The sequence below is a fragment of the Lepisma saccharinum genome, chromosome 7 (genome assembly GCF_977018435.1).
Source record: "Lepisma saccharinum chromosome 7, izLepSacc3.1, whole genome shotgun sequence".
Classification (NCBI taxonomy): Eukaryota; Metazoa; Arthropoda; class Insecta; order Zygentoma; family Lepismatidae; genus Lepisma; species Lepisma saccharinum.
In genome coordinates, this window is record NC_139235.1 from 783,201 (window position 1) to 804,176 (window position 20,976).

The window sequence follows — 20,976 nt, forward strand, 5'->3', positions numbered from 1 at the left end:
TATGCCTGTGAAAGGGTGTGCGGACCATGTACTTGCGTGTGTATGTACTGTATATTTATTGCATCTCTTTTTCTCTCTCTCTATGTCTCTTTCTATTGCTGACGTCCGTGGCGGAGTGGTTAGCACGGTGCTACAACGCCAGGAGTTACAGTCCACGTTCGAATCCCAGAGTGGGTGTTCTTTGTGAGTGATGCAACTCGGGGGTGCCTATCCCCCCAACGTCTATGACGCTCTCCCCCTTCCAAAATGATAGAACATTCGTCCCCCATGCCGAATTATTTACTTAAATTATCTTGGTCAGACAATATTTGCGGAAGAATATGATGCTAACATAAATTGCTAACATAAAACGTACAAAACTGTTCAACTCACTGCCATTGTTAGTGTACAGAACCTTATTATTAGCAGCTTGTCTGCTCGACTAACCTTGCGTAATGTGAACAGCACGCCACCCCCTTCCAAACCTATTCTAAAGGCATCAGAGGTGGTGTTTCACTTCAACCCCATCGCCGCGATCACCCACAGGTAGGTATAAAAAATGTCCATAATAACCATAACTAAAAATCAATAACAAGTCAATCAAACGAAACGACCCCCCCCATCCATTTTTGTGTGAAGAAATAGAATTGGTATAAAATGTTGTCCCCCCAAAATTCCCATGACGCAGGCGCGTCATGAAACCCTCCTGTGGGGCACCCCTATACCAATTTCACCATGAAATTAATGTACATTCTATATTCCAAAAAATGTCCCAGATTTTGTCTGCAGTATCTTGTTGAAGGAACTTGGAAGAGGAATATGTTTCCAAGAGACAACGGAAAATAAAAAGAACTCCCCACGAAAATATTTTAATTGTTTCCAGAGAGTTTGCAAGTTCCTGAAGGAAGGGGAGAAACATACGTGGCACGTCGTAACGTCGGCCCCTCCAAATACATGTGTCGTTTGTGTCCGAAGCACGACACAAACGGCAACGTTGCATGGGATGCCTTTTCCACTGATTGATGATTCACAGAAGCAACACACAATACCTTGGCGGCGCTGCCAGCGTCCCAGCATTCTCTGCGCTGTCACGTGACTCTGCTGTTCTTGCAGTGGGGTGCCGCGAGGTTCACTCGTCTTCAGAGTTTAGTAGTATTGTGTTTGTATTCGACGTGTGCTTCCAAGTTGACGTAAAAGTTTGTGATCTCAGTTTTGTAGTTTCCAGTGCGTGTTGTGTTGTGTGCCACATTAAGTGTAAACAACGGAACGCAGACGTTTAGTATTCGAAGTTTTCTAAAACTTCCTGCGGCATTGTACACTTTTGTTTTTGCTTTGAAGAAGTTGTAAGACCGTTAACTTACGTGGAACAGTGTCGTGTTTGTAAGTGTAGTGTTGCAAGACAAAGGTATAGAGCTTTGGAATACAGAAAAACAGAACGTAAGTACACATTACTACAAATTAACAGTTAGAATTCATAAAATAAAGTATTTCTTGCTTTTGTATAATGTATAACTGTTGGCATTCGTGGAGTGGACTGAACTTCGCAATGTTTTGAACAGATCTACTTGTAAATATTTATGTTTGCAAAGTCTATACATGTTGCCCTTGCATAGAAACTAGGAGAATATTGGTTAACGTCGTTGTCAGTGTATGTTATAGACTTACAGATCTTACCACGGTGGATATTTTGCTTGAATTATAATCGTGCAGTGTTTATCGTGACGTAGCATACGCATGTCACATTGAAATTCATACGTTGCAACCGATGTAATCTATAACCAACGAAAGCACAGTACATATTTCATTTTCATTGTATCATGAAGTCATTCATACGCCTACGTGAAGTTCACGCTCATGATCAACTAGCTCTCATGTTACGCGCGAGTAAATGATTATTCACACATGTTGATTTTGAAGTTCTTGATACCGTATATTATGGTAGAGTGGGATGCATAAGTATTACCGAGCAATTTACCATGATCATGTTTTTCCTCTTTGTTTTATACAATGAGAGCTTCATGAATTGAAATAAAAGCCAAACATGCTCCTGACAACTTCTGCACCAGCATACGCAAGAAACACGAAGGATGCGAGAGAGAAATGTCATGACAATTTGCCGAGTAATACTTTTTGCATCCCTCTGTACAGGTAACCATGAACTGAGCATGCAATTTGTTGTTTCCTCGTTTTTAAAAAAATTTGGTTTAGGGTTTTCCGAATTTATAACCTCGGCGAACATTTTTGTAAACTTTGGCAGATTCGTGGTTCCTAAAATTTATGGCCACTGCTTCTCAACATCCATTCCTCATCAGAAAATTTGAAATTGTCGAAAAATGAGATATCAATGGTTGTTTTACAAACCTGAAAAATGTACAATCTAGGCAAAACATAAATGAAAGTGAATACCGTAGCATTGTAATCAAGGAGTCTCTGGTTCGATCTCCGATGGAGGCGTTTTGCAAGGTGGTTGGAATCCCACTTTAAACTGTAGGTCCAGTCCCCCGATTAGCCCATCTGACCATAAAGTAGACTTTATGCAAAACTAAACTTACTTTCTGTATAATTGAGTGCAAAATTTATTATTGCATACGTCGCTAGCAAAAATACGACACGCACCAAGAGATACTACGGGATAGTCTCGATTAAACATACTCATGCATCAATGCAATTGGGGGGGATGTCAAAAGCATGTTTTATTTAGTTTTTTTTTAATTCCATCGGACACCTTTTCCTTTTATACAATTTTTTATGTCAGTTTTATCAATACGAATTAATTATGCAGCTGCTTCTAACTGACTTAATATCCGATATAAAGAACGGCATGCACTTTATATGATAAAAAACCGGCTCTGGTGTAAAACATGGTAAGTGACATTTTGGTCATTTCTGAGTTCATGAAGAAAAAGGTTATTAGAGGGTATACTGTAGATAAATTGTTTTCGTGTTGTGTTTACCAATTTCAGTCTTTCAGAAGGCGTCACCAAGGCGAATGCAAATTGTATGACATGGCAGTTTCACTCAAATTGAAGTATGACACATTTTAATTTGCAACTCAGAAATGACCAAAATCTCACTTACCATGTTTTACACCCGAGCCCTTCACTTGTAATCGCATTAACAAAATAATTGTAAAGGTACTCTACATGCGTTATCATTCAAACCTGGCTATTTTATTGACAGTTTTCTTCATCCACTATATTAGGGGAATTTAACATTACCACACGTTCTAAGAAATAGTTAATTTCCTATGTCTTCGTTCTGGTGTTTTCTAGCTCAGTGATTCTCAACCGCCGGGCCGGAAGTTTGCGACTTGCAGCCCGAGCTGGCAACCACCTGGAAAAATTACCCTTTGTTCGGGTTTAGAGTTCGACTGCAATAACAGAAAATGCTTTCACGACAGTGGCGGTGATGGATCAAGCGATCTAACCGGGGCACACGTTGCTTCCCGCCTTCAAATTTAGATGCTGACGGACGGACACCACGGTCAATTTAGTTTGCGCAGCAATTTTCATAAACAAATATAGTGAAATGGAAATATTCTGATTCCGAAATGGTACATGCCAATGGAAATCAACACTTACCGGTTAAATTTCAATGATATTGGTAGAGGAAACTAATAGGTTCCATTAGATCCCGTCGTTATTAACTAATTTAAACCAAATTTTATAATTGCCAACAATCCTAGACATAATTGAACTAATACTTTAAACATAGATTTCAACGGCACATATTAATTAACGTATAAAGTTAAAGCAATTAGAAAGATACAAGTATTTACGAGTACAATAGTTGGGTTCAGGGGATGACTTTTTTTTTTAAAAAAAAAAAATAAGAACTTACCACCGCGCCGCGGGTTCACGAAAGTTGAGAACCACTGATCTATCTGTACAGCTCATTATAGTATTTAAGCTCCCACTTCAAACCAGTCTATGAAGCAATAGCGGCGGTTAGGAGGGACAGTTGCCCTCGTAATATGGATTTTAAAGCTAAGCCTCGTCTATGAAGGAAAAAATAAACTCATCGCCCCCCTCCCTTTCTAGAAATAACCAATAGGATTTCTCACAACCACGTGCATTTGTTTATATTCACTCATGTTCTTACAGAATATAGCACCTGTAAGGGAAAAAAAAAACTGTCGTCAAAGTGAACAATATTATCGATTCCTCCTCCTAACTTATTTAGAAAGAAGAATTGGCCACCGACAGAAAATTACTTAGCTACTGATGAACTCTTGATTTTGAATTTTGTTCTTGCAGAGTTCTATGGGTGTGTTTCACCTACGTCACAAACTGTTGCATCCTGGCTTCGAGCACCATGATGGCGGACCAGTTCTTGTAACCATACGAAATTCAAGCGGACGGGTAGGAGATATGTGCCTTGTTTATGATGGTACATTGTGCAGTATTCTATCCGGTTGTTCCAACAGAAACTCGCGTTATTTCACGATATTTCCTTGCACACGACAAACATAATTGGCCGCGAACATGGCGGCTGTGCGAATCGTGACGTCACATGAAATCCACCTATAGAGGACGGGGGAATTTGTAAGTTTATATTCTCTTGCGTGTTTTGTGCAGTGTTTTATTCTAATTTTTTGCAGCTAGACCTTGTAATTTTCCCACTGAAAATTGTGTATTTTCCTTACTGCCGAATATAGTTACGCAACTAAGAGAGAGATGCACGGAAGATAATTGTTTCGCAGTGCCTCCTTGTTGTGAACACACACGCTCAGGAATCTTTAGTATGGCTGCGAAGGAAGGGACAGCTAGCCACAGTGTCGTTCCCAAGGAGGAGGCGGTTGCTTCCGGTGATAACCCACCTCCTTTGGCCAAATATTTCTAAAAAAAAGAAACGTAAAATGTTGGAAAATGGCATGGCAAAATGAGGGATGTCTACCAAAAAAGAGTAATTAGCCCCTCCCCTTTCGAAAATCCTGGGCACGCCACTGGCTAGCCATAATAGATGCAGAGACACAGTTGCTAATCATGTATTCCAAATTGTCTCTACCTGTAACAGCTCCTTAGATTGCAGTAGCTCGCGTCATATTTTTCGATTCGTTGAGACAGAAACCGTCATCCTGGCTAAGGTGGATTAATGTTTGCTGCGACAAACTTTGGCTTTAGAAGTGCCAGAGATTTAGTTAGAATATAATGGCACAGAACAAACTCTTTTCAAAGCCTTGTATTTGTTGATCATGTGTTTCAAATTTCCTTTCTATCTTAAATAAAAGTCCTGCTTCCACATGCAACGTGAAGAGAAATACACTCTAAATATCTTCACGGTTTTTACAGTACACGCACGAATTTCCAGTATTAATACGTAACTCGACCCAGTTGGTGAAATTTCATTCAACGCAAGCTTGCTTTCTCATTGGTCAGAAGCAAAACGCCGTGTTTCCGTTGGTTAAGCTCCTTCGTTCAGGGATAATTTTATAGTGTACAGAGGAGATGCAAATTGAGTGAATTTTACAAAGGCTGGTCAATGACCCAGATCCGCAACGTGATTCGCTGGTTTGTGCAAGGGAACAGCGGAGCGTGGACCGGAAGAGGATTTTTAAGGCTGGGTGCATTACAAGGTTATATCGGCCATTAAGTGGCGTTACTAATTGTTCCCGTGGTGCTTTATTAATAAAAAAAGTTCTGATTGCGACGATGGGTTTCTGGTGTTTCATTATGAATGCTGCGATGCTCAGCGGGGACTAGCCACCATCTACAATGCTTGTGGTTTTTTAAGCTTTACTTACATCTGTAAATTTCTTTTAAAACGAACAGCAGTAAGCTTTCTGAATTCATGTGGCGCATTTCAAAAGTCAGAATCAGTGTTACCAGATTAAATAAATTTCGTGACACCAGTTTAACATTAGTTGTAGTATTAGAAATTGACTTTTTCCAAGCCAGATTAATAATTATACCCATAGTCCATTTAGGGAATAAATGACGCGAAGGAAAAAAATATCTTTCACACTTAAAAGATGAGTAGAATATTCTCAATTTTCCCTGACATTTCGACACTTTTCGTAAAATTTCTCTTTTCACCTAAAATTCTACGTGACCTCTCCGTTGAGGGGAAATTTCCCTTGTCTCAACAGCGGTCAGAACGAAATACACATTCATGCGCAAATAACTGGCTTCGTGAACTTGGCAGAACAAGTTTTTTCTTTTTTTGTCGAAAGTAGAGCAACGAAAGCATCAGTCGCCGTGTTTTGTTTATAGAGAGTTTGCAAATAACGGACAGCAGGAGATCTTGTTTCATGCCTCATATTTTAATTCTCCATCTTGATAAAACTAAAATGTGAATATTTTGCATATAAGTGATGAATTGTGACAAGCATTACATAAATGAATCAACAAAATTAGATTTCAAGAAATGCTGGTGGAAAAAAAGTGCACCTCAGTGATTCATTGTTGGTTTGTTATGTAATTAATGCAAGATATATACCTTATGTACGGCCATGATATTACTGAAAGTCACTGGCGTACCCAGATTTTTTTTGAGGGGTTGGAATTGTAAAGGTGGATAGTACAGTGGGATGCATAAGTATTAGCAGGCTAATTGTCCATCACTATTTTTTGTCACTTTTATGTTTTCATTCTACGTGTTTTTGAGAAATGAAATTTTGTTGGTGTTGTCGAGAGGTTTGGCTCGTACTTCATGGCGTTTTATTTCATTTCCTGAAACTCTCATTGTGAAAAAGTGAATGAACTTGGTGATGGGTCCCATGCTTTCTTGGACGGAGCCGCATACGCACTAAGATATTCCGTATATTCAGAACTTCCCGCTATCGAAAATGTGGGTTATGCATTTACCACTCTGTTTTTTTCTGAGTTCTTCACTGCTTTTATTTGGAAATGTCGATTTTCTCAGAATTTCGGAAGGGGATATAGCCCCATCAGCCCCCCCCCCCCCGTGCGTGCGCCAGTGCTGATATTTCGTCAGGATATTCCTGTCTGACAACAATACTCTTTTCAGAGACACACCTGAGGACTTTATTTGGCAAGTATGCGTAATTGGAAGACAATGTGTCGCAGAGCGTCGGGCGTCCTTTGAGTGGTGTCGTCAAAGCCGCCGTAGGCAGGGCAAGGCTCCACCCGCTTCGTCCTTTTGTAGTCTTGAATGCGCGCACGACCTGGCAACGCTGCAGCGCACTCCAGTTCGGGTGTCATCGCGAGTTCAGGTGAGTGTTTGGCTATGGTGGGAGTGCACCTCTTACTCACCGCGAGTTTTTTCTTCACAAAAGCCCACTCGTTGAATCAGCGTTTGCGGATGTTGGGGAGATAGGAGGAGCTTCGTCGTCTGAGCACGTTTACTTGGCCGTACGAGAGAAGGTTTACGATGTGGAAACGCTCCCATGCCAGGCTGTTTACAAGAGAGTGCGTAGATTCTTGCTGGGGCGAGAATACATGCTTACGGTATGAGAGCCAACGGAATGCAGGAATCTTGCCGGTTTCCGTGGAGCTGCGACGTCGTGGTTCGCAGGTTCGAATCCTGAGGAATGGATGCGTGTTTTGCTAGGGCTGTCCATCCTTCAATTACATATTAACCCACAGAGGGGGAAGGCAGGGTTGTTAAAGGTCCAGGAATTTTTAATAAATTCAATTCCGGTCCAGGAGAGAAAATCAGCAAGCGCAAATGGGTTCTGGATCGTAAAGAACTTTTTTTATCTGTAAATTATTCAAATTCGGTCCAGGAACATTTTTTTCGGATCAATTTAAATGCGGTCCAGGAAACTTTTTTTTTTCGGATCAGTTTAAATAGGGTCCAAGTTCCGCTTTGAAATGAAACTTGGACCGAATTTAAATTGTGTGAGAAGAAAAAGGTTTCGGTCCTGTTGCGGAACCCAATAGAACCCACTAGAATGTATGGGTTACTGGATCTTTAACGACCTTGGTGGGGAGCGATGCAAAAATAGTCAAAAAGTGCACAATCTTTTCGTACAGATATGTACTCTCTTTCCCATTCCACCCCCCCCCCCCCCATCAGAAAACATATCGACGAATGAATACTATGTTTTGTGTGATGACTATCTACACTAAATCTTTAGCAGAGCTGATTGAAGTTCGGTTTATATGGATTTTGAGTACACTATATAATTTGCGCAAACAATTTATTAATGTCTATGATTTACACCACTTTACAGCCAGATACGCCGATTAGGAACGTGAAGCATTAACTTATTTCCCACGGAAAGTGGACATACGACAAAACAGTATTCAGCCGGCGATATGCATATATAAAAGATACAGTGTGCGCCGTAAGTCGCAAAGTAATATCAAAAGTTAATAATTGTCGACATTACGATAAATTACTTTTCACGCATAAGTGTAAGGGAATATCCCCTAATGGCATGAAAACGAACAGTCAATATATTCAAACCATGCATGCAAAAGTTATAAACTGTTGAAACTCCTTCGTTGAAACTCCCGCCCACCCTGTATAGAGAGACCTGAAGTTATTAGTCACTAGTTTTTCTGCTACCTTGGAAGCGATGATCAGTGTAATAGACACTTGCCTTTTACTTAAAACCAGAAAAGTATTGCTTTTATTTTGCGTTTTGACATTTTGGTGGTTGTTAGATGGGCAGGCCATTTGGCTCGAATGAAAGAGAAAAGAAGAGTTTACAGGATTCTTGTTGGGAAACCTGATGGTAAGAGACCTGTAGAAAGGCCATGACGAAGATGGAGTGATAAGGTTGAGATGGAACTAAAGGATGGAAAAGATTGGATTGATTTTGCCCAGGATAGGGACAGATGAAAGTCTTGTGTTGCTGCAGCCATAAATCTTCGGGTTTAAGAAGGCTATAGAGTTAATATTTTTCAATATTTATTCCGTTCTATATTGTAACTCAATTTTTATTTCAGATTTCTTCCTTTGACATTTTCTGAGGCTTTGTTTTCCCCTGGTCTTTGTAGTCATAGACACTTGTGGGTTGTACACAGAAAAACTGGTTTGTTTGGAATTACCAAAAAAGTTTGGTTGAGCTGTTTGGTTATGCTTTTTGTTTCCGATAACCAAATGTTGCTTGTAATTACTAAATAATTTTGTTTAAAAATACCAAAAAATTTGGTCAAACGAAATATGGTACTCTTAAACAAAATGATACATATGTAAGTAAAGAGGAACAAAACGTTTGGTTAAATTTACTATATGTGCGTGATCGTGCTACCGAATTTGAAATAACGATTGTCCAGTTTCGTTGAGTGTAGTATGAAAATCCTTTGTCGAAAATTGAAACTCATGTATATAGATAATTACTCGAAGCGAGTCTTTATGTTGTTGTGTAACCTAATATTCTGAAGAATAAAAAGCTCAATATACTTACTTTATACTGAGTTTCCTACACCGGCCGCTAGATGGTTCTGTCAAAATATGTAGAAGAAACATAAGTTTTTGTGCAACAAATAATGGTACTTTTGTTTGTAATCATAGTGAAAAATTGTGCTTTAACACTCTTCGAAAGATATGTGAACATTAATGCTACAAATTAAAGAAGAAAATGCACTGCAGTGAATTAAAATGAATCTCCCATGAGCAACCTTTTTGATTCTGGACTATATAGTTAAAAGCTAAGTGTGGCGCAAAAAAAAAAACACGATCCATTAGTTCATGTGAACTTTCTATTCTGGATGTGTATTTTGAGATCAGTTAGTTTCTACAAACTATCTAGTATCCACCCTAGCTAAAATTAGCCACATTATAACAAGTAATTATGAATAAATTTTTTAACAAATCGTTTGGTAATTTTGACTAAATTATTTGGTTTTCCTAAACAAATGGGCTACATTTTGTTAGATTTACCAAAATAATATTTGGTTTTGGTAACCAAAAAATTGTTTATGACAAACAAATAGAACCTGACCAAATCTTTTGGTACTGGTGAACAATTGTTTGGTTGATGCCTATTTAAACAAACGATTTGTTCACTACTACCATTTCTTTGGTTAATACAAACAAACATTTTTCTCTGTGTAAGGATACATTTGACTTTCAATAGAATCGTTACGACCGAGTACTGTCCGTGACTGTACACGAATTAGATTTCGACTGCACTAATTTGCAATTTTTAAACCTCCTTCTTGTATAATGTGCAGTGATATTCACAGCCTCCCAGCTGCTTAACTTTATTTACGAGTGTTAGCACTTTATATAAATGGAAGTTTCGTTTTCTCCCACTTTCCAGAAGTGAAAATGCAGAGGACACAAAGCACAACACCTGAAGCTAATTCGCGGAACAGTTATTATCTCCGTCCGCATCTGTTGCCCTGAAAAAGTCAAGTCTCAACACGCACTTTCGAGCGCTTGTTCCAAGACAGCAAAAGGCACCAGACTGGAATGGAACTTTCGAAGATAAAATGTTGGACAATTTGTGCATGTCCTGTCGTTCACTGCATGTTGTGACCTGCCACCACCATTTAAGGTTTTGATCTATATTATTAGTTGGTACGATCAGTAATTTTGCAATGTAGCCCTCGCCCCTCCTTTAGTCGTTCAAATTTGTATATCCCAAATCTGTTAACGACACCTCCATTCCCGAGGTGGGTGATCCGAGGTCGTAATTTTTCCAGCCTTGTCCCCGCATAAAGCGCTTCTGGGGCACGTCCAGCCTCAAATCAATGGGTACCTGGGGACTAAGGGCGACTGGAGCGTGATGCTAACACATCACCTCCAAAATTGCCGAGATCGAGGATGTGTGGCATCCTACTCCAATATCTCCCATGGCACGGTGCTATTTGCACGGGGAACTTGACCTTACCTACTCCGCAAAGGAGTAAAGAAACTGTTCTTGCCACGATGTAACCCAATGGGTTTGTTCAGCCATTATAATCCGTTTTCCAAACGCAAGCATCAACAGTGTTTGTCCTCCCATTGGCCACGAGAACCGTCCTTGCACTTGGACAAACGGAATATGGGAGGAACCTTAAACAGAACGAGCACAAAAGCGGCATTGATGTCACCGATGGATTTCACAGGAGACGGAAATCCTAAATTTCCACGTATGTCAGACTTGTCACATACCATCTACCCTATTCCCATTTCGTGATAGGATTGCGTGTGCGCGAACACGCACAGCAAGCGATGGCAGTGACCAGTTGAAAGTCCGACGGAGGAAATGGACAATGCCTGTCGGATTGCAGTACATGGCTTTACTTTCTGTTGAAAAGTCTGCTGGGGGAGGGTAATGAGTTTCCCGGACGATAATGTTGCATGTATAGGCCAGAGCAGCAGGTGCTGACTTGTATTCGAGACAAGAAAGAGAAATTATTCGCAAATTACACTCATTACATCGGTATACAAGGGACTGACGCAGGTTTTCAACAAAGGGCATGATAAATTCGCAAATAAAATCTCAAACGCCGCTCTTAAATTGGCGCCGCACTTGTGAACAAATGTGCATTATACCCAACAGCGAGGACGTATTTAGGGAGGGGGTCCGGACCACCCCGAGAGACTTACCAAATACTGAAATTAAATAATGAAAATTTACTTTTTTAGCGTTTGTTGCATAATCGATGGTTATCTATTCCCGCCGTACTTATTGGAAGGCAAGGATTATATTTGGATCATACGGTTTTCAAGGGCATTATCATAGATGATTTATGTACATTACAACTTATAATAAGGTGGATAATATATTAGTCAGGAACTTTACTATTAGTCTACTGAATCTAACATATTTTTTATTATGCAATAAATATCCAATTTGTTATCCATTTGACATTAATTTCCTTGCCAGGACAAATTTTGGCGATCTTAATTACACGAAAGCTAGATAATGAATACGTGCTGTTATATCTCGATTCTTATACCGTCTTTACCTATTCATGTAATAATAATACAATATTAATAAATTTACATATTTAATTAATGATATTTTAATTTAATTATTTTAATTTAATCATATTATCATCATTATTATTATTACTATTATTTCTGAGACACTTGGTTCGGACCCCACCCCTCGAAATATATTTCTAGATACGTGCCTGCCAAACAGTGCTGCTTATTCTATCTTGTTGAGGTCTCGAAAAACTAGCTTGTAGAAATCAGTCGCTATTAATGTCATCTTAACGCGACGTATCAACCCTTTACACAACTTTTGGACCAAGGCTGAATTATTCGGGTGGGTTCCGTGAAGAATATCCAAGCTGCACGGTTTTATGACGGCACGTCATGCAAGACTTTAACTTTCTGAAAAATAAATATAATTTTGTACAGATTTTGATGGTTCTCTAACTTTACGTGAAAATTCCCGAACACAAAAGTTTCCATGTAGTAGGCATTACACCTTGGTTTGAGTCACCGAAATTGAGAATTTCAGCTTAAAATTATTCTAACCCAGACCTAAAACTCCCTGTCGAGTAAGGGTCTACATGTAATCTCTGCGTTTGAGACGCTGACTAGAGCCATCTACCGGATCGTCTACCAAACTACTCATGTTTAACGCCACAAAGCCCAAATTATTTAGTTTCAAAACAGCTTCAATAAATTTCTAATTCGATATAAAAACTAATCTTACAATATTGCTTGACCTGCCATCTGTCGAAGTGTTTGAAATGAGATAGTTTTGTATAAGCAATATATCTATCCGCTGTCAGATTTCCATCCATAGAACTCGTATTTCACCTGCCTGCACTCACGAAGATTCTTCCAAATAGTGAAAGAGGAATTATAAATAGATCTAATTTCTGGAAACTTGAATTCTATCATAATTCTTTGCAAGAAGAGACATTTAAAGAAAACTTGAACTAAATCTGACCTTTAGATGAACAGTAAAGCAATTGCTCCCCATAACCAGGTGCCAATGAGCCACACGCAACAGTTGAATCCGTCACTTCCTGCCTCCAAAACCTGCTTCCCTCGGAAACTGTGCAAAGGAGCATTATGGGAAGTTCAGCCATAAAAATCACGTCCGACACAAAAGCAGCATTGTTACAAACCCACATTCATCAAAGCCGCAAGGTTTCGGCCGGAATTGAGAGAACATTAACATTTGTCTTTCCGTAACCCACATTGGCCCAAAGAAACGGCGGAAGAGATCTCTTCACACCATTTTTAAAAGCGCACTACATATTTTGTTCATCTTGTATCCTGCCTCATTGTACACGAGCGGATTCACCCACATTTGCTAGAGGATGAGTCCGGATAGAGCTGCTGCGTCTTGTCACACCGATGTTACATTTCACTGGTTTAAGAACACCAAATTTTAAAAAGCACGTGTTTGCTTTAAAATACTGAAATTGAATACTTAAAGTACGGCTGGAGTCTTGGCTTGTCTCGGCAATCTTTTCCGAAAATCTCTCCTGTTAGAATTCCTTGTATGAATCTTCGTGTGGTTTGAATGCTCTGGAAGGAGTTCTAAACAGGTGTGGCTTTTCTGAATTTGAAATAACCTAGTAATGGTTTTTCCACACGAGAGAAATTTTCGAAAAATGCCTTTGCTGAAGTCCCACCCCAAGGGGTGGTTACGTATGTATACTTTTCTTAGGAGTTTTACTCCTCATTTTGCCATCTTTTCCTGCCTTTGACTTTGTTTTTTAAGGAATGCTGGGCCAAAGGATAGAACACCTACCAACCACTCTTGGGCACGCCACTGCCGGAAACACGTCAAACGTACAGCAGCATCTTAACACAGTCTACCATTTAACAATTAATATTTTTTGGAAAAAAATGTCACTCCTCATATTTATTTTACTAACATTGTGATAATTATTAAACAGTAAACCTAAATTAATGGAGCGAGTTGGTTAAGCCCTCAATTTGAATAACAACTTTAACCAACCATGTACATCTATCTATGTACATTTTGGAGACATGTTGTTTCGGAATCAATATAAACACTAAAGTTCCTATTTTTTTGGCAAACGAGCCAGATAATTGTAACAAGCAACATGCAGTACAGTGGGATCCATAAATATTGTTCAGCAAATCGTCCATGACTATTTTTGTTGGTTTTTATCTTCATCCTACGTGTTTTTAACGACGGTATTTTTATGTTTACTGGTTCAGAGGTTGTAAGGAGATTGTTTTGTGGCAGTTCTTGAAGCTCTCATTGCATAAAACAAAGGAAGTAAACGTGGCGATTGACAATTTGCTAGGTAATACTTATGGATCCCACTGTACCACATGCAACGTTGTTCAGGATAGTGTGTTAAGTTGTAGGCTACCTAACTATTTCGTTTCCCTGTAAGCAGTTCCATATCAAGAAAAAACATAGAACTAAAATGTTTAGTCAAGTTGATTGCTATGTACTTTTTAGGTTTGCATGAACAAATAGCACCATAATTAGTTCCATTTAGATTTCCTTGCCCGCATGGTATCATCAGAAATGGATGTACTGATGACGTCGATGTGATTCATATTCTCTTTGGCTTTGCAACTTGTTACAGCACAAGAGGATTTAGAGCGCATGACTTGGTTGCTGAAATCGAGATATGGTAAGCTTCGACTAATAGCTTGTGCAATACCACCTGATTAAGATGTGTGATGCTTGAGGTGTTGAGTCACCTCAACAAGTGTTTTCATGATTGTACTTGAAGAATTGTTTTAGAACGTGCCTTGAGATTTGATCTCTAGCTACCTCGTAAAGACTGTGAATTTTGTTACAAGGCGTCAAAGTTTGTCCAGTTTATGCAGAGAAAGACTAATCGGGACTAGAATCGAAACCGGTACTCCTCTGATCGCAAGGCGAAAGTGTTTTCACTACGCCACCGAGGGGGCTTTATACGGTGTTTCAAAAGTCACTTTACGTGAATATCTGACTGCTTCTGACACACCTGCTCAAGTTCAGTATGTAACGTAGGCAGGAAACTTTAATTTATATTGTACTAATCGTATACTGTATGACCAATCCCTTGCTTTTCTTTCCGTTTCGGTTGCTTTACGTCCTTTTTCTATCTCTTAGCTAAATCCTAACGATGAGGGATTTAGTGGATCAAGTGGATGGAAACTTTGAACATAACGAGTTCCTAACCCTAGTGGAGCTTTCAGACCAAAACCATAAACGACACAGGCTACTCCAGTCTGTTCAAATTATTCACAACCATCAGACCAAGGCGACAAGATGCACCATGTTGAGAATATACCCAGATCGACAGATAAGCATGCACCTTGTCTGGTTATTAGTTCCGAAAGATTACATATATTTCCGAATGTTTGCTTGTGAGAGAAACATATGTATTGTCGCATGTTGCTTGTAGCTTCAGTCTGAAAGCTCCCTTGAATATTTTACACTTGGATGTGTAATTGTTTGTTAATCTGGATTATTTTCTATGTTCAATTGTTCGTCCGTCTCAGTTCTTCCAGTTTTCAGTCAATTAGAAAAATCAGTGCCATCTGTTGATCGTATGGTCATGTACAAGATCTTTCGATTAATGCTTTCGGAAAGCGCAGTGTGTTGTGTGTCAACTTTAGAGCGAGTCTTTACTAATTGTTTCCACTCACCTGACGCCGGTGACCGGTAGGAAACAAGGGGCTTTATCGCAGCCGCCCACTCAACTTCCGGAATGGGGGAAAAGCAGAGAGAAAATGCCATAACCAGGCCACGCCACGTCGAATTGGCACAATGGCTTGCGATGTGAGAGCGAGACAATGTACGCATTTCCGTGTGTGACGTGCTTTTACGCCTTGCTGGCACGCAACCGACCTGTGTGTATCTTTCACAACGCCACAAACAGGTTGCGTCACTGCCCTATCGCCGCTGCTCGAGTATGAATGAAATGTCTTCATTCATGACTCCCAGAGAAATTAATGATTTCAAATGATAACACTATTCAGCCTTGTTTTCATGTTTAATATAACACTCAAAATGCTGCCAAAGGCAAAATTTATTGTAAAATAACACACTTTAACGTTTCCGCCCTCTAACAGAGTCTTCTAAAGACAATGACTCATTTGATTTGATTTGTTCTTTTAAGTCCACTTTATGCACAGTAAAGCTAATTGGGACTGGACCTACAGTTTAAAGTGGGATCCGAACCACGTGTGCTCCACCGGGTATCGAACTCTGGATCCCTTAGGCAATGACTCATAATAAATTCTAGAGTATATAGTAAGTCTAGAGTATGTAAGAATTTATTGTGAATCCTTGTCTGAAGAAAATCCTGTTATAGAGGGTGGAAACGTTAAGTTCAAGTGTCTTATTTTACAATAAATTTTGCCTGGAGCAGCATTTTTAGGGTTTTGCTAATTTCGATGTGCACTCCATGACGGGAGTGCTTAGAGAGGTGCTTGATAAAGATACGAAGGTCCCTGAGGCCCTATAGTCGAATTTTTAACCGTAAGCCGCAGGAAGGAGCGTGGGCGATGCAATCAGCTGCTTGCATTGTTCCTGGGCTGGCAAGTAAAAGGCGCGAGAGGAGAAAAAAAACGACTGTTCACTTTAGGTTGTGAGAAGGCATTTATATCTTGCTTATGCTCGAAGTTATTTGGCGATTGTAATTAGAATTGGTGAACAACATTTAAACTTGTGTACATTGTTCATAGACACCAGTTTTATTCACTGTGATACATATAGTTGACACGTGGATACGACCGTCGCATAACTGTACTCTAAAATTCAATTTGGGAGCGGTTCATTGCAAGTTATATCAAAAGATGTTGACAATTTGATTGATTGATTTGCTTTATTTTACTTCGCTTTTTGTGCCACTTTGGTTAATTTGCGAAGATGGGGATGAGTGATGATATGATGAAATTGATGAATGGACACTCGCAAACATGCATGCCCAGGCCGGGACTCGAACCCGGGACCCCTGGCGTCGTATTGACAAATTAATGTTTTAAAGTATTTGTTGATAGTACGTAAAGTTTCTGAGACGTGAAAAGAAGTTTTCAGTCGCCATTTTCCAAGATGGCAACTGCAGCACAACTTTATATAGTTCGAACACTTTAATATATTAGTCGAGTGACTACTCGGATTACCAAATCCGGATATTCAAATTATCCTGTTCGGATTATCCGTTGGATAAGAAACGGATATCGGATAACTTGAAATCCGGTATCCAAGATTTAACCATAGAGATTGAGACGTAGGATGGGAGAGAGAACAGCGCTCCAAACGGAGTTAGAGGGAAGCTTGTCGCCCCTCTCCTCCCAGCCTTGCGTAACCACGTTCTTCCACTTCCCACATCTCCGTGATCTCTCGCGTACTCTCAAGAGCAATTTGAACGGAGGTAATAAAGTGATTACGCCTCCCATCTCCGTCCGCGCGAACCGAGACAATGCAGAAAGGTAGGGTGGGAACGGGATGCATCAGAATGTACGTTACGAGACCCTTGACGAGAAGAAAAGACATGTTCAATCTCCTGGTTAAGTTCCGTCTCGCGTAACCTATTGTTTCTTATTCGTTATTGTTATAAGAGACTTTAGTGTAGTCATCTCAGGAAATTTAGTTTAAAAAAGCTCTTATAAGCAAATAAACTTGGTATTTATTAGAGATGGTCATAAAATCCGGAGAAGTGTTTCCAGTTATTTCCCTGTTTCTGCGTGGCTCTTGAGACCCATCCAGCCTCGTATCAATGGTTGGTTGATTTGGTGTGTAAGTCCACTTTATGCACAGTAAGGCTAATCTGGATTGGACCTACCACCTACATAGTGGTTCGGATCCCAGATTAGGGATCCGAACCACTATGTGCTTCCTCCGGGTCCCCTTGATTACATGGCGGCGAAGCTACCATTGCGCCATCGGGGAGGCCCTTCGTATCAATGGGTGGGTACCTGGGGGAAATCCCTGGGGCTAAAGGCGGCTGGGCGAGATGCTGATCACATCATCCCAACTATGGCAAAGATCAATAATATGTAGAGCATCGCCCCATATGCCTTCATGGCATGTATACACTTTCACAGGGGTACCTTCACAATTCCGGATAACATATATCTGGATAATTCGGATATCCTGATAATTCTAATATCGGGACAGTATGGATATCAGGATAATCCGGATGAAACAGATGTTATGAATGATTGGTAGAAAATCGTGCAGTGAAATACGAAACTGACGAGTAAAAGAATATGTGAACAGCCCGTAAAACGGATAAACGACAAAACTATCTGGATATCCGGACATTTGGGATAATTCGAATATCGGATATCCGGACAACTTGGATATTCTGATAATTAGGATATCCGGATAAAATTTTATCCAGATTTTGCCATCCCTACTATAAACCACACTAAAAGTTCAAGCTCCAGTTTCGAGCCTGTGTGTGACAAAAAGCTGAGAGAGCCTACTGCCCTGTCGCATCTGTCACTTGAAGCTTTTCACACGTGGATTGAACCATGGGAATTGATAGTTCACACGGGTCTTGAATGTCAGCGGTTGCTCTTTTTCGGAACCGCTTTCTGTTGCGAAAAAGGGCAGAGATCCAAGAAAAATAAGCTGGTTGCTTCGTCATCTTGTATCTTTCTGTCTTTCGCGAGAGTTCAGCGAACTTGACACCCTGTTCAAACAAACATCGGCAGAAAGAAACGCTGTTTTGTATCAGATCCAAACGATCCGATTCTGCATGTAAATTTCAGAAACATTTGAACGCAGAGAGGTGAAATTGGATAGATTTTTCGACCATTTTAAAATTTGTCATTTGCAAATGTATTAGTTCTGATTAAGGAATATAACCGAATATAGCACTTTGAGAAAAATAAGATCATGAGATGTACAACAGAAAACCAAAATGGTGCCAAACGAATCGCCGCTAGGATTTCGCTCGAGCGCCAAATAGTTCGCACGGACGACGCTAGATAGCGTACGGAATTGAGAGCTGCTTCGCTCGAGCGGAAAGCGCTCGAACGGGTAAAACGAACTGTATACGCCCGGTAGTACACGTATAGCAGTAATTTGTCTGTGGTAAAGCACCCTGAAATATGGATTGTGAAATTGAAACTTAAGTAAACATAGTTATCATCGCCATGTAAAAATGTAGTTTAGCCTATTTTACCAAACCCATCTTAGAGGCAGATTGAGAAGGTGATGATGTTACCAACACAGTGATATATAAAAATGAAACAGATGCTTGTGGGCTGAAACTGCCAGGACGGATACTTTACATATACGTATGTGTCTACGATTATTGTCATATTAAAATTATATTCCATTCTAAACGCTCGAGGGTGGGTGACGAGAACGAGCGAGCGAAAGTGCAGCGTATTAGGTTTTCATTACATGAATTTTCTATAGGCATGTTCGAGGCGAGTCGCAGAAGCTCCACCCACACAATATTCGTTGTTCAGGCAAATGCGCAGAACACTACTGCGCAGCTACATTCGCGTCAGTGCGCTGCCTGCATGCGCAATAGACTCGCCGACTACAGTGGTTGCGGCGAAAGAACGGACTTGGAAATTCTATTTTTGTCTTTTCTGTCGAAAGGCATGGATGGCCACATGAACCGCCGAACCAATCGGCTTTGTCCAGTTGCCGTGGTGAGGCGTGGTATTCTGCGTTGCCAAATTTTTCGTTTTGGGTAGTTTTCTAAACAGGTGGCACCCTCAACAAGGCCAAGCACGGCGAAGCCTAATCGTTGCCGCCACGAAGAAAGCGAATGGGTCTCAGATTCCCTTCCTCTCCCTGAAATGCGAGCGAAGGGGGGTTGTTGACAGGAAGAGGTGTCGTGTACGACCGGACAAAAATCAGGCGTGTAGCAATCGGTAGAGGGAGATTATTTCCGTAACATCTTTGGCACTTATGCATTTGAAGCTTCGGAACGAGTCACAGCTCTCGAAGCAGCGAATTAACCAAGCAAGAACCTATCGCTAACTCCCTTGCGCAGGTTCTACACGCTCACTAGGCTCGTTAGACAGACTCTCGCAGTCCGCTGGAGATGTTCCGAAAGTAATTCGACTCTAGCAACACCGCTCCCCTCTCCCCTTGAACTGGAGGCGGAAAGTCTAGGTTTCCTCAAGTCCATTCTTTGGCCGGGCGGACTTTAGCATCAAGATTAAACGTTCTGAACCCGAGCTGTGATGTTGGTGAGGTCGGACAGGAATGTAGAAGTTGTTTTCTTTGTTTTTGACTCTTTCCCCCTTCTAGCTGGAAAATCGTGTTCCGGTGTTGCTTTAGGAAGTGACCACTCGAAACCCTTGACACACAGTCGCCGCTCGAAGGCTGACCAACTGGTTTCCCGACCTTGCATTTTACAGCCCGTCCGCCGAGAGCCTCAACCGCTCGCTGGTTGGGAGTCTGCAACATTGACTTTCGCGGCGGCGACTGCAAATTCCAAGCTCCCTTCTTCAAATACACCTACATTGAACCGAACCCAAATGCTTCTGTCTTGTATGCAAAGGGGGCGCCAGGGATTTGGCATGTAGGGTTCCACAAAGACTGTCGAGGGTCAAGGTCTGCCAAAATGTTCTTTATCGAATCCCATCGCCGTCGTTTTCTGGATTTCTGAACTGGAGTCAGTTTCTTCTTTTCAAGAAGACCAAAGTGCTTGTCGATTAAGTTCGAGTGATTGGTTGGGTGTTAAAAAACACTCCACTTTATGCACAGTAAGGCTAATCGGGACTGGGCCTACAGTTTAAAGTGGGCTCCGAACCACTATGTGCCTCCACATGAGTTTTCATTCAGTATGATGTACTTCTTTCAGTGTAGATTGCCTGGTTATGAAATTGTAATGATTATTATTCATTATTATTATAATAATTATTATTAAACAACGATATGTTTGTATTTTTCTTCTGCCCCAGCTTTGCAAGTACAGGTGAATTGCTTCATTTTCAAATCATATCCGACAGCTCGAGTTACAACATGATGCCAATACAATGGCTAGGAGCCGCGATGGTCACGTCAGTAGGCGTCTCACTGCCCAGCGGGAAACGAGGGTTCGAATCCCCGGGGTGGGTGATGAAAGGGCGGAATTTTTCCATCATAAAGTGGCTCTGGGACTCACCCTGCCTCAAATCAATGAGTACCTGGGGGGGGGGGGGAGGAGGCCGGTGCGTGGTGCTGATCAAATCGCATCCAAAGTGGCCGAGATCGAGAATGTGTGGGGCTCTACCCTCACGTCCCCC

At 40.7% G+C, this 20,976-nt stretch overlaps 1 protein-coding gene across 1 annotated transcript in view; it reads left to right on the plus strand.

Annotated features, from left to right (window-relative positions):
• The first annotated feature begins 1,091 nt into the window (after nucleotides 1–1,091).
• The window catches only part of LOC145989676 (signal-induced proliferation-associated 1-like protein 2), a 136,065-nt gene continuing 116,180 nt past the window's right edge, over nucleotides 1,092–20,976 (plus strand). The window contains exon 1 of the mRNA XM_083124889.1: nucleotides 1,092–1,416. The gene's annotated coding sequence lies outside the window, so the exon portion shown is untranslated. The remainder of the gene's footprint in view (nucleotides 1,417–20,976) is intronic.